We start from the raw sequence: 12,210 nt of genomic DNA on the forward strand, positions 1-12,210 counted from the left end.
TCAATGGCCGAGAGCAACAGATACTCACTGTTCTGGAAGCTGGAGTCCAGATGCAGGTGCCCCATAGCTGTGCTTCCTCCCAGACTACTCCTGTCTTTTCAGCCCCCAGGGCTCCAGGACTGCTGGGTTGGGTTGTGTCCTCAGGTGTGGTCTCTGTGTCCATCTGTGTGCAGTCCCCCTGTCTTCTCTAGACATGTGTGGCAGGGTGGAGCCACTCTTAGGTCCAGGATGATCCCATTTTGAAGTCTTTAATTACATTCGTGAAGACCATTTTTCCAAATGAGGTCAGTTTGGACACTGTGGCTATGAATTTTGGAAGGAAATTCTTCACCATGGCAGGGGGGGAGTTTTACACCATCATTTCTTTGTTGGCTTTCTCTCTTTTCTTCCCTGTCCTTTCCACTTTACTCATGTGGTGCATTTAATAGTGTCCATGATATGCTGGGCACGGTGGCCACACCTGCAATCCCAGCACTAGGGAGGCTGAGGCAGCAGGATCACAAGTTCCGGGACAGCCTGAGCAACTGAAACCTGTCTCAAATCAAAAGGGCTGGAGATCTAGCTCAGAAGTAAAGCACCCAAGTTCAGTCACCAAAAAAAGAACATTTGCTGTTTCTTTCATCTCTTATCAAATCTATTATTGAGCCTAGTAGTAGATTTTTCATTTTAGTCATTGTCCTTTTTGGCTGCAGAGTTGTTTTTGTTTTTGTTTTTAATTTTTTTAGTTGTAGATGGACACAATACCTTTATTTTATTTATTTATTTTTATGTGGTGCTGAGGATCAAACCCAGTGCCTCACATGCTAGGCAAGTGCACCACCACTGAGTCACAACCCCAGTCCCTACTGCAGAGAGCTCATCATGCCTCCCTGCTTCTTCATCTTGGTTCCCTCTGGTTATGATCCTGCTTTGGACTTTATGGTGCCGGTCTTCCCTTGGCTTGCTCTCCAGGGTGAATCTGCCCCTGGGCCCCCAGAATTCTCAGCACACTCTTCCTGGGTGGAGCCTTTGTCCTGCTGGAGATTGAGCAATTCCTGCTTCTCATTGCACTGCTGAGGTCAGCTCTGCAGCCAGTGCCAGGGCAGGAGAAAATGTGGAGTCCCAATAGGAAGAGGCCCTCATGGGGGCCAAGATTAGTGCCCTGGATAGTATGGCTTTCCTGAGCCAGGCTTGAGGAGGGAGCATGGGTCTCAGTTCCACTGCCAGACTTGCTGCAGATTTTCTTCTGTCAGAGGTCTGCTATAGAACATGGCTTGTGAGTGCACCTGGCCACAGTCTGCCTATTTATATACCTAATGCAGTGTGGCCCTCCTCCCTGATTGGAGGACTCGGGTACCATGTATGCATTTAGTGATTGGCTAACTTTAGAATTAGGGTGGTCTAGGGGAAGGGCTACAATTAAAATGACTACAATTGGATCCAGTTAAGACTCAATACTATATTCTGAAAATGGACCATGACTTCCTGTTTCTCACAGTAGGACCACTGGAGAGCAACAGCAGCATCTGCCAGCCCTGCTGCCAGGGCAGGGATTGCTCCCAGCTTTTCAGGGATATAACAACATTTGGATGATTGTCTTCATGGCCAGCTTGGCCACGTCTGTGATTTTTCCCTTTGGATTAAGTCTCATAAATAAAACAAAGTAAACTCTAACTTGGTCGTAAACTCAAGGAAACCATGCCACAGAGGTCCCGTGGTTAGGATTTTATGGGTACATCTGGTTAACAGTTCACAGTGGAAGCACTGTGCACGCGAGCGTCTTGAGCACCTAATATGTCAGGCTTTGCAGAAACGAAGAAGGAATTGTCTTCTCTGCTTTGCTAAAGGATTTGAAGATGAAATTAAGAGATCATCCATTTGAATTCTCCCATTTCTCATCTCAAAAGAATTTTTTAGTGTAAGAATCAAAAGGATATATGTTGTTCCCCATATTGCATAATAAAATGTAGGAAAACAAAACATGCAAGACTTCATTTTTAAAAGATGGGCAGTTCTTAGTGTATTAATAGTGCCTATTTCAATTAAATTCACAAAAGATTCTACGGGATGCACAGTTTGGTGTTTGTTTTTTGTAATAAACATTTTGATGGCAGTTCCAGGTTCACAGCAAAATTGAGAGAAAGACGGTGTCCCATAGTTCTCCTGTCCCTCCCCACTATTTGATGTCCTGGATCACAGTCCATGAGTCCACATTTATATGTCAGTATTCCCAAAGTCCATAGTGTACGTTAGACTTCACTGTATTTCCTAGAATAGCAAAACTGATTTAAAGTTTTAGAATAGAACCTAGAACTACACATACCAAGAAATGGATCACTCAGTTAATAATTATTAGAAAATGTTTGGCATGCACCTATAATCCCAGTAACTTGGGAGTCTGAGGCAGGAAGGTTGTTGCAAACTCAGGGCAGCCTAGGCAATTTAGCAAGACACTGAAAATAATAAGGAGGGACTGAGGATGTAGCTCAGTTTTATGGCATCCCTGGGTTCAATCCCCAGTATACAAAAAAAAAAAAAAAAAAAAAAAAAAATCCACGTTAGATTCAGAGAAAAAGAATCCCATTAAATTTACAGATGCAGTGTGTCTTGGTACAATCATGATAACTCTTCAGAAATTCATGAACCTCTGATGAGAAAGGCTCAGAACTCTGAGGAAGACTGAAAAATGTCTGCCTTGCTGTCTGCCTTGCTTTTTTCTGGCTCTCTGGGCTCAACCATCAGATTGGGCATTTGGATTAACCATTCAGGAAAATATGCCTGTTGTGGTCTGGATCTGGAATACCCTCCAAAGACGTGTTGAAGGTTTGGTCCCCAATGCAGCATTGTCCAGAGGTGGAGTTTTGGGGACATGATTGGATCATGAGGGATCTGAATTCATGAGTGGATCGATCCATTTCATGGATTGATGATTGGAACGGACTGTGGGAGGAGATGGAAACAGCATTTGGGGGCACTTGGAAGAAGTGTGTCAGTGGGGGTGTGCTCTTGGAAAGGATGTCTTGTCCCACCTCCCCCTTTCTAGCTGCCAGTGAGCTGATTAGCTTTCCTTTTCTACTGCCCTTCCAGGTGATGTTCTGCCTCAACTCATGCCTGGAGTGATGGAAGCAGTCTACCATGAACTCTCTTCCTTCTTTAAGCTGTATATGTCTGGTATTTGGGCACAGTGAGGAAAGGCTTGACTAACAAGAAACCCCTTCCTTTTGCTTTTCCCTCCCAAACAACACTAGTCCCTTTCCTGCTGGTCATTGTCTGGAACACTGGAGCACAGTCGTGCAAAATGCGCAGGTTCCAGAGACTAAAGGCTGGACACCTGGAGTTCTGAGGGCCAGAGAAAGGCGTCCCAGCTCCAAGGGTACAGTGCTGGACCAGATTTGCCTCCTCTGCCTTTTTGTACCTGGATGGACCCAGCAGGGCTTCCTTCTCAGCTAATCTCTGGAAACACCCTTACAGGCACACCCAGAAATAAGCTCTACCAGCCCTCGAGGTGTTCCCCAACTTAGTCCGACCCAGGCCTACAAGGAACCATGCATGACCTTTTAAAGCCATTCCAGTTCCCAAAGTCAAAAATCTAGCCAGAGGCCCATAGAGAGGGGTCAGACCTGACAGTTTTGAGCAGATGCCTCTGGGGACTACCAGGCCCCATCCAGTTCCTCCACACTCAGGAAAGAGAACACCAGCTCCCATATTGCTTTATTTTAAACAAGAAACTGGTGTGTATTTCCACACCCTTATTTCGGTTCAGCTTCATGAGGCCTGGAGATCAGGGACCTCTGCCCTGGTTGCAATCTCAGGCTGAGGGGCAGGAAATTTTGATGCGGTCCCCAGGCTGCCCCACTGTCTGCCAGGTCTAAGGAAGCCTTTGTTCCTGTCCTGCCCTGGCTATTCATTGCTGAGAGGAAGTTTCAGCGGGCTTTTGAGATATCAGGAGGCGCCCACCCAGATCCTCGCCTGAGCACCGAGCTCGGGATACCCCTGGAGAGCGAGGTCGGCACCCACTCTCCGGGCACTGGAGGGGCAGCCGGGAGTGGTTCCATGATGCGTGCCTGTTCCCAGTGGGCCTGGCGAGCGCAGCGTGGAGCCCCCAAACTGCAAGGAATCCTGCATGGGGCACCGGTCCTGGCACCTCCAAGATCCCCAGGCCGGCGCTGCAGGTGAAGGGCCAGAGTGAGGGTCGACCACTCGACTGAGCAGCGGTTGGAGATGTTTTCTCCCAGGGTCTTGGAAAAAGCAAGGCTTCTGGGTTGCTGCGAGTGCAGGGCGACACCTAGTCGTGGCATGGAGGCTGTGGGGATATGAGGCGGACGAAGGCGACTCGAGTGAAAGCCTTTTGGATCCAGGCTGCGCGGCGGAGGGGAGGCCAGCCTCTCGAGAGCCGGCAAAGGCCCGGCAGGACAGCGGCGCAGGGCTCAGTCCTGGACTCAGCCTGGAGGCGCCCGGCGGTGTGTGTGTGTGGTGGGGGGGTTGGTGGAAGGCGCTGGGACCCACACCTGGGTGCTGGCGGGAGGGCAGAGGAGGGGCTGGGGAGCGGCGCCCCCACCAGGGCGAGCGCACAGGGTTTAGGTTGGGAGGTGTGGCGCGAACGCTTCCCGGGACCACTTTGGCCTGTGCGCTTCTAGCTCGGCGCGTGCAGAGGGAAGTTCGCCCAGGTGAGGAGTCACCGAGGGTCGAGGGTCGCAGGTCTGGACTTGGGAGACGCAGCGACCTTTCCCAGGTGGTTGCTGGGCCCTGCCCGCGATGGTGCCCAGCACCACTGGTGCTGCACGTGGACAACCCGGGCGCCCCCTCCTAGATGCTGCCTTAACAGGCGAGGGTGTTCGCCTCTGGCAGGTACCCAGCTCCGCACTGGGCGACGCTCATAGAGCTCGGCTGTCGCGTTCTGCAGAGGCGCTGAGCTGACCCTCTGGTGCTGGGGAAAGAACGCAGAAAGCTAAGCCTTTCCATCTCAGGTCCTTTCCATCTCCATGTGGCCCTTCGCTGGGGATGGAGGGTCCTGGGAGGATTCCTAGTCCTGAACATTGCGTTAGGAGAAGGGCGCCTGCCAGGCCCTCCTTGGTGGAACGTTCTCTTCAGGTTTTCAGTGTGATAGAGTGAGCAGTGGGGCTGGAAGAGTAAGGATGATTCTACAAACTGGGCCTAACGTGCTGACCTCCAGTGCTTTATCTTAAAAGCACTTTAAATGCAGCCCTGCCTGACGTAAGTTAATAGGACGTATCACATTCCTCAGTGAATCACCTACTGCAGGAGAAACGCAGGCTAGCAGTGCTGACAAGAAAGTTACCTTGAAAGCCCGGCTGTGCTGTTATGGCCTTTGCTCAGGCTGGATTCCAGAACTCCGGAGGTCAGGATGATCATCCCAGCCATCAGCTCTGTACGGCAAGTTCTGATCAGAACCCGTCAGCACTGGTTAAGATGACCCAGAATTGTTTTGGATTTTTACCATGCCCAGTGGGGACTTGGAAATCTGATATGATCCTGTTGTCAGTCAAATGTCAAGGGGTGGATCTGGGCAGGTTCTCCGGAAACATCCCTGGGCCCCCAATAGAACCTGAAGGCAGGAGGGTCCTACTGTTGTCCTCCTCTCTGAGGACCCCCCTCTTCCCTTTTCCCCTTTCCTATCACTTTTAATAAATTGTACCATTCCTTTACTAATTAATTAATCTTAATTTCAGACTCCTGTCCCTCCCCACACACAAAGTTGCACAGGTGTGCAACTCCGGGACTGTCCCCATGAAGGAACAGGTGTCCCTGTGGGAGAATATGAGCAGAGTGCTCTTCCACACAAAACAAATGTGTCTTGGGGCTCCAGATTCCTAAAGGCTGGAGCAGGAATGGTTGCAGGTTTTCTAGGATTTTAGGAAGCTTAGATGCAGCCTAGTGGGGAGGGAGAAATGAAACCACAGCCTGTTCTGTATTTCCCAGCTCACTACTAAGGGATAGTTGCTGTGTTCTTCTCCTCTCAGGGTCTGGAAGAATGGGATTTCTTTGTGAAGCATTCAACAGCATTTCTATGTCCAGCTGGGTTCCAGGTTTGAGCACAAGTCTCCACAGAGAGACTTGCAGTCCCTCTGCCCCAGCGTCCCTCTGAGAGAAGGGCAGTTGGCTGAGCTGCGCAGTTCAGTCCTGTCCTTTTCTTGATGCTACTTCTGTGATGGTGGAGACCACATTGCCTGTAACAGTTGCTCTCTTCTCCCTGTTCATCAGCACCACTGATACTTATAGAATACATCCACACAAACTTTCTAAACTACCACTCATTTTTTAGTTGTCTATCTGTGAAGGTCTTGACTTCCACATTTTTCTAAGGAGAGGAGGGAACAGTGACTAAGAATAGTGAAATGGTTAGCAATCAGAAGAGATGGGCCAAACCGGTCTTGTTCAAATGCCAGAAACACCTGGAGGCTAACTGCAGACACACTACTGGGCACCGTCTGGCCTATTTCAAGTGTAAAGGGCCTTGAGGCTCACCTGTGGGGACACCTCCTGCCAACTCCCTGTCCCCGTGGTGGGAAAGTGGAAGGTGGGGGTGAAGGGCGGTGGCTCACAGGAAGGCGAGAGCCTTGGTGCTGTCTTCAGGGCCTGGTTGGCAGATTTCGCTCCAAGCTCTGCCCAGAACCATTTACGAGCTCCCAGGCTGGCACACCAAACTGGGGTGTTCTACTCTCAGGCCCCCTCCCACGTGGCAGAGCACTCTCCTCGAGCAAGTCAGTCCTGCTCCGTTCACTCTCGCTCCATGATTGTCTGTAGCTTTTATTCTTCAAATTTTACAAGACAAGAACCCAGAAGGAATTGGTGAAGTGGGGGGGATCTAGTCTCATCCCCAGACTCTGGTTTCAATAGGATTCATCTTTACTGGACATTCCTGGCCTGTGAACACAGCCTGAGGCTTCTAATGAAGTGAAGCAGAGTGTGTGGATGCCTTATTAGTCTCCTCTAAAGGGTAATCATGGTTAACCTGACTTCTTCAATTCAACACGTCAGACATTGGGTAAACATCTGTCACAGAGAAAAGAGATAAGGAGAGCAGATTTGCACATAGCCCTCATCCAGTGACTGGGTCAGCTACTTAGGCTCTTGGTGTCTAGCATGCAGACGTGGCTCACTCGTCTTGCTTTGTGTGTGAGACTTTTTACTAAAGTGTTTTGTTTTGTTTTGTGCTGGGGATTGAACCCAGGGCCTTGTGCATGTGAGGCAAGCACTCTACCAACTGAACTATATCCTCAGTCCCACTGGAGTGTTCTTGATACCAAAGGCTCCATCCTTGTCCCTGAGGCCAATTCAATAAAAAAGACATGATTTTGAGAAAAAGGAAAAAGGTTTATCACAGGAGCAGAGATGTCTCTGGAGAAGGGTCCAAGGAGTTCCCAGAGGAGAGGGGACTCAACTCAGGACCAGTGGGGTTCTTGGCGTAGGTTATGTAAAAGAATTTTAGCATGAGACAGAGGCACAGACAGCTTTACCTAGGAAGGTGGACACAGATTCAAGGGAAACTGGGCTGTCTCCAGAGTGAGAAGTCTCTCTTGGGCTGGGGTCCAGTATTTATAGAAGGGATGTATCGGGGCAGGACTGGAGGTGGATCCAGGGTGGAGCTTCACACCAGTTTTCCTGGGGTTGCATATTTCCCTCATTTTACAAGGGCATGGGCCAAGGTTTACAACTTTCACTGGGTCTTCTGGCAGGTCTGGGTGAAACTGTGGAATCACCTCTCCTTCCAGAGTCCAACTGTGTCTGCTTCATCTTGTTTCTTTATCCTAAAAAAGCACAACTGACCAGATCACTGGCTGCAGCCCCTGGGAACTGTGCGAGACTCACTCCCAGCCCCTTCCGTGAAGAGTCACCGCCCAGCCTGGGCCGCTCATTTACAGTGCTGTTCTGGCTCTGACCCAGGAGCTCTGACCACTTGCAGCCCTGTCCTGGCTCTGAGCTTTGGCCACTTGCAGGACTGTCCTGGCTCTGACCCGGGAGCTCTGACCACTTGCAGCCCTCTTTGCTCTCCTACTTGCTCAGGTTCTCTCCCATTGTGCAAAGTTCTGCAGAGGCCCCTGGAGTAGGCTCCTGGCATACCCACAGATAAGCTTTTCTGCACAACTCTGGGAGCCTGCGGCACAGGGCAGACTTACAGCAGCACAGGCAAGAGGAGGCCATGGAGGCTGGCAGGAAGTGCCCCTTAACTCCCCAAAGAAACTGCACTGACCCTCCTCTCAGCTGCAGGCTGGGGCAGGGTGCCCTTTAAGGATGCCCTCAGGGTACCATGCTCACCAGATCCCATAGTTGTGGGACATTGTGATGGAGGTGGGGCTGACCCCTGGGAGAGAGGCCAGCAAGATGATGTGAATTCCAATTCTACAACCACCTGCTACAGACAGGCTGAATTGGATAATAAATAAAATCATGGATTTTTGCCATCCTAAGACAAGAAAAGATTCCTATTATTTCTGCTGTCTGAAGTCTTGAAATACCTTTGCCTTGCCTGTAAGGATGAGATGAAAGCTGTCCTGGTTAGTGCTTTACCAGTCCAGTTGGGCAGGGGCCTCTCTGATCACTCTCTGAGGAGGCCAGGAAACTGATGGAGCAGCCAGTACATGAACACGCCTGACTGATGCCTGGGGACACAGAGGGAGGAAGTGACCAGACTGGCAAGGCACAAAGGACTGGGTCCACTCCAGGTGGGCCTTGTGAGCCATGGGGTTTCCAGGGGCCCTGCAACCCTGTCTGGGAGCTGCGACGGGGGAGAGAGGACCGCTGTGTCTGGCAGGGCTCTCAGACCTATTCTTAGGCCAGAGCCCAGGTGTGACCAGATTCAGCACCCTTACCTGTGAGTCTGCAGGAGAGCCTGGGGAGCTGTGTGTGTAGATCCCAGCAGGTCTGTTAGGAAGGAGTGGGCCTCAGCCCAACCCCAGGGCCACGTCCTGGGGCGCTTACGTGGGGCCCTGAACTGACAGCCGTGGCAGCAGCAGGGGAAGATTCCTGGAGAAGGTCCTGTCTTGGCCAAGTGAAAAGGCTGTGTCTAGGAAACAGACTCACGGACGGTCTCCAGAGGCCCCCACGTGTACAGTCAGTGCAGGCCCGAGTGCCGCTGCCCACCCGAGCACCTTGCCTTTGCACACCTAGAGCAGCCCCATCCTCTGCTGGCTTCACAATGCTACTTTACGGATGTAGAACTTAAGTCTGCGGCTGGTGGAGAAGTTGGTTTCCTGTGCCGTTCAAGTCTTCTCCCTCCTTCCTGACCTACTGTGGAAGTCCCACTGCTGAGAGTGGGCCTTGAAACTTGTGCAGAGTCGTCCCTCCCTGGCATCTGCTTCGCAGGTTTGGGAGCTTAGGGTCTAGTGCTTGCATGGCTTCCATTATCACATTTGTGACTAGGTGTCAACACATGCTGTCCTTTTTCTCTCCCAACACTTTCCACTTAGATCTCTTCTGTGGGATGTTAATGGAGCCACTCTGGCTCTTTCAGCTGCTATTTCTTAAAAAAATATTTTTAGCTGGGTTGGGGAGATAACCCAGTTGGTAGAGTGCTTGCCTTGCAAGTACGAGGCCCTGGGTTCGATCCCCAGCACCCCCCCAAAAAAAATAAAATAAAATAAAATAAAAAAAAATAAATAAATAAAAATATTTTTAGCTGCAGATGGACACAATATCTTTCTTTCTTTATTTGTTTATTTATTTATGTGGTGCTGAGAATGGAACCCAGTGCCTCACACATGCTCAGTGAGTGCTCTACACTGAGCCACAACCCCAGCCCTCAGCAGGCTATCTGATGGAGTATCTTCTTCAATCATTTTGCTTTCAACCTATTTGTATCTTGGGTCTAAAATGGTTCTCTTACAAGTAGCATATAGCTCGATGGTGTTTTTAAAATCATTCTATCAGTCTTTATCCTTTAACTAATGAATTTGATACCTTTACATTTAATGTGGTTATGATAATGAAAAACTTTTGCCATTTGGCTTTTTGTTTTCTATATTTCCTTTGTTTTTGTTTCTTAATTCCTCCAACATTGCCTTGTTTGGGTTTGACTGATTTTGATTTCCTTTTCATATTCTTTTCTGTATATTTTAAGTTATTTTCCTACTGGTTACTATGGTGACTAGAGTTAAATCCTAAATTCATATCAGTCTAGTTTGGATACAAACTTAGCTTCAACAGCATTCATTAAATCTGCTCCTGTATATTGTTGTAACTAATTGCATCTTTATAAGTGTATACCCATTAACATAGATTTATAATTATTGTTTTTTGCATCTACCTCTTAAATCACACATATCAGTTATAACCCAACAGCACATCACAGTAACACTAGCTTTTTTATTAGGTACTTACCTTTACAGGAGATCTTTGTATTGACTATTGGGAGAACAGCCCCAACCATAGGGTTGCAGGGGTTTTTATATCATAAGTCAGCAAATCAATCATAAGTGTCTGTTGCTATGATTCAAAACTACAAACTAACATCATGAGATCTAAAATCATTAGCAGAAGGGGAAGTGGGTCAAAATGACCTTATTTATTTATTTATTTTTTGCACTGTGCAGTTTTATTAACCATTCAAGTACAGTAGCATCTGGTAAGATTGGGACAGAATTGGGATTGAAAAGTGAACAGATATTCAGCATCTAACAATTTGAAAGAAGCCACTATATACTCTTCACAAACATGTTTTCACAGAGCCAATACAATACTAGCCATTAACCCGGTACACCAAGTGCACTGAAGTAAAGATGCAATGATAAAAATAGCTACATTAAAAAGACCAACACTTTAGAAAAAGATTAAAACACTTTCAGTTTCTCCCCTCTATCCCCTAGAACAACATTTTACAGTCTGGATCTACCTATACAGTCCTATATCAGCTTCTAGAGTATTTGTCAGGAGGGAAAAAATAAAATGATACTGGCCAGTACAGTCTTTGGATATTTAGGAAGGGGAAGGGGAGAAAGAACTAATGGTTCTCAGAACCATTTAGTCAGCTTCAGTCTCATCAGCAGGGTCTTTGGATTCTTTGTTCTTCTGCGCTTCTTTAATGTGCTTTTCCTTCTCTCACAAACGCTCCAGTTTGGCAGCCATTTGTGCCTCTTGGTTCTCTTTGTTAGCTTCCATTTGTGGGTAGGCTTCTCTCCGCCATTTTACTGAGGTTCTGGTTTTCTTTTGTTACTTTCTGAAGCACCTCTTTCTCATGCTCTCCAAGACCTCAGCTTCATGGGACTTGTGTCTTTCTTCTGCAGCTTCTAATTTCTTCTGAATTTCCTCCAGGGAAAGATCCTTCTTCTTTGGAAGGGAAAGGGGAAAATCTGGGACAGATTCTTTTGACTAAGGGCTGAGAATCAGCTCAAAAGCCTGGCCTGAGGCTCACTTCTCCAGTTCTTTCATCTGAATATCAGAAGCATCCGTGGTGAATAGAAGACAAGAGACTGGCAGTGTATTCCACACAATTCACTGGTAAGGAAAGTCCTGCGCAGGCCCAGCTGCCTGGTCACACTCCAAAATGTCCTTATTTAGGTACGAACTAAAGAATGGTTACTAACTGCTAGACAATCACTGTTGACATCACTGTTGACATGGTACATTGTTTAGGAAAATAGGAATCAAAAAGAGAACAGTTTTTTATCATATAAGAATTGCCATTTTGTGTTGCTAAACTTCATGCCAAGGAACTCTTGACAGGTACAGAGGTGGTGTTCCCATGGGAGAAGCAGTTCCTACATGACATGGAGTCTCAAGGTAAAATGGAGTCTGTTTAGTCACTGCCCAGATAGCCTGGCCTGTAACATTTCCATGGAGTCAGATTTGTCAACCCATTACTCTGGGTTGGAACCCATGGCCTCACAATGCTAGGTGAGAGCGCCACCACTGAGTTACAGTCTCAGGCCGTTTTTAATTTCGAGATAGTTTCTCCCAAAGTTGCCCAGCTGGCCTTCCTGCCTCAGGCTCCCAAGTAGCTGTGATTACAGGTGTGTGCCGACATGTCCAGCTTATAATTGGCTTGAAAGTTGGTTATGTGTCTCATTGTGGGTTTCTGTGTCTATCCTGCTCAGAGTTTTTGGAGTTTCTTAGATGTGTAGATTCATGCCTTTTTTTTTTTTTTTTTTTTTTTGCATTTGTGAAGTTTTGTGTCATTATTTCTTCAAATGCTTTCTTCTGCCTTTCTCTCTTCTTCTGGGACTCCCATAATGTACACTGACATGTCATATAAGTTCCTTAGACTCTGTGTATTCA

At 48.0% G+C, this 12,210-nt stretch overlaps 1 pseudogene across 1 annotated transcript; it reads right to left on the reverse strand.

The window, feature by feature from the left end:
• Positions 1 to 9,602: 9,602 nt before the first annotated feature.
• LOC306643139 (stathmin-like) lies at positions 9,603 to 12,001 on the reverse strand (annotated as a pseudogene). Its single transcript has 2 exons — positions 11,944 to 12,001; positions 9,603 to 11,405 (listed from the first exon to the last, which is right to left on the reverse strand). The product of its transcript is annotated as a stathmin-like (transcript).
• Between the last annotated feature and the right edge of the window lie 209 nt (positions 12,002 to 12,210).

The sequence above is a fragment of the Sciurus vulgaris genome (assembly GCF_902686455.1).
Source record: "Sciurus vulgaris genome assembly, chromosome: 13".
Lineage (NCBI taxonomy): Eukaryota > Metazoa > Chordata > Mammalia > Rodentia > Sciuridae > Sciurus > Sciurus vulgaris.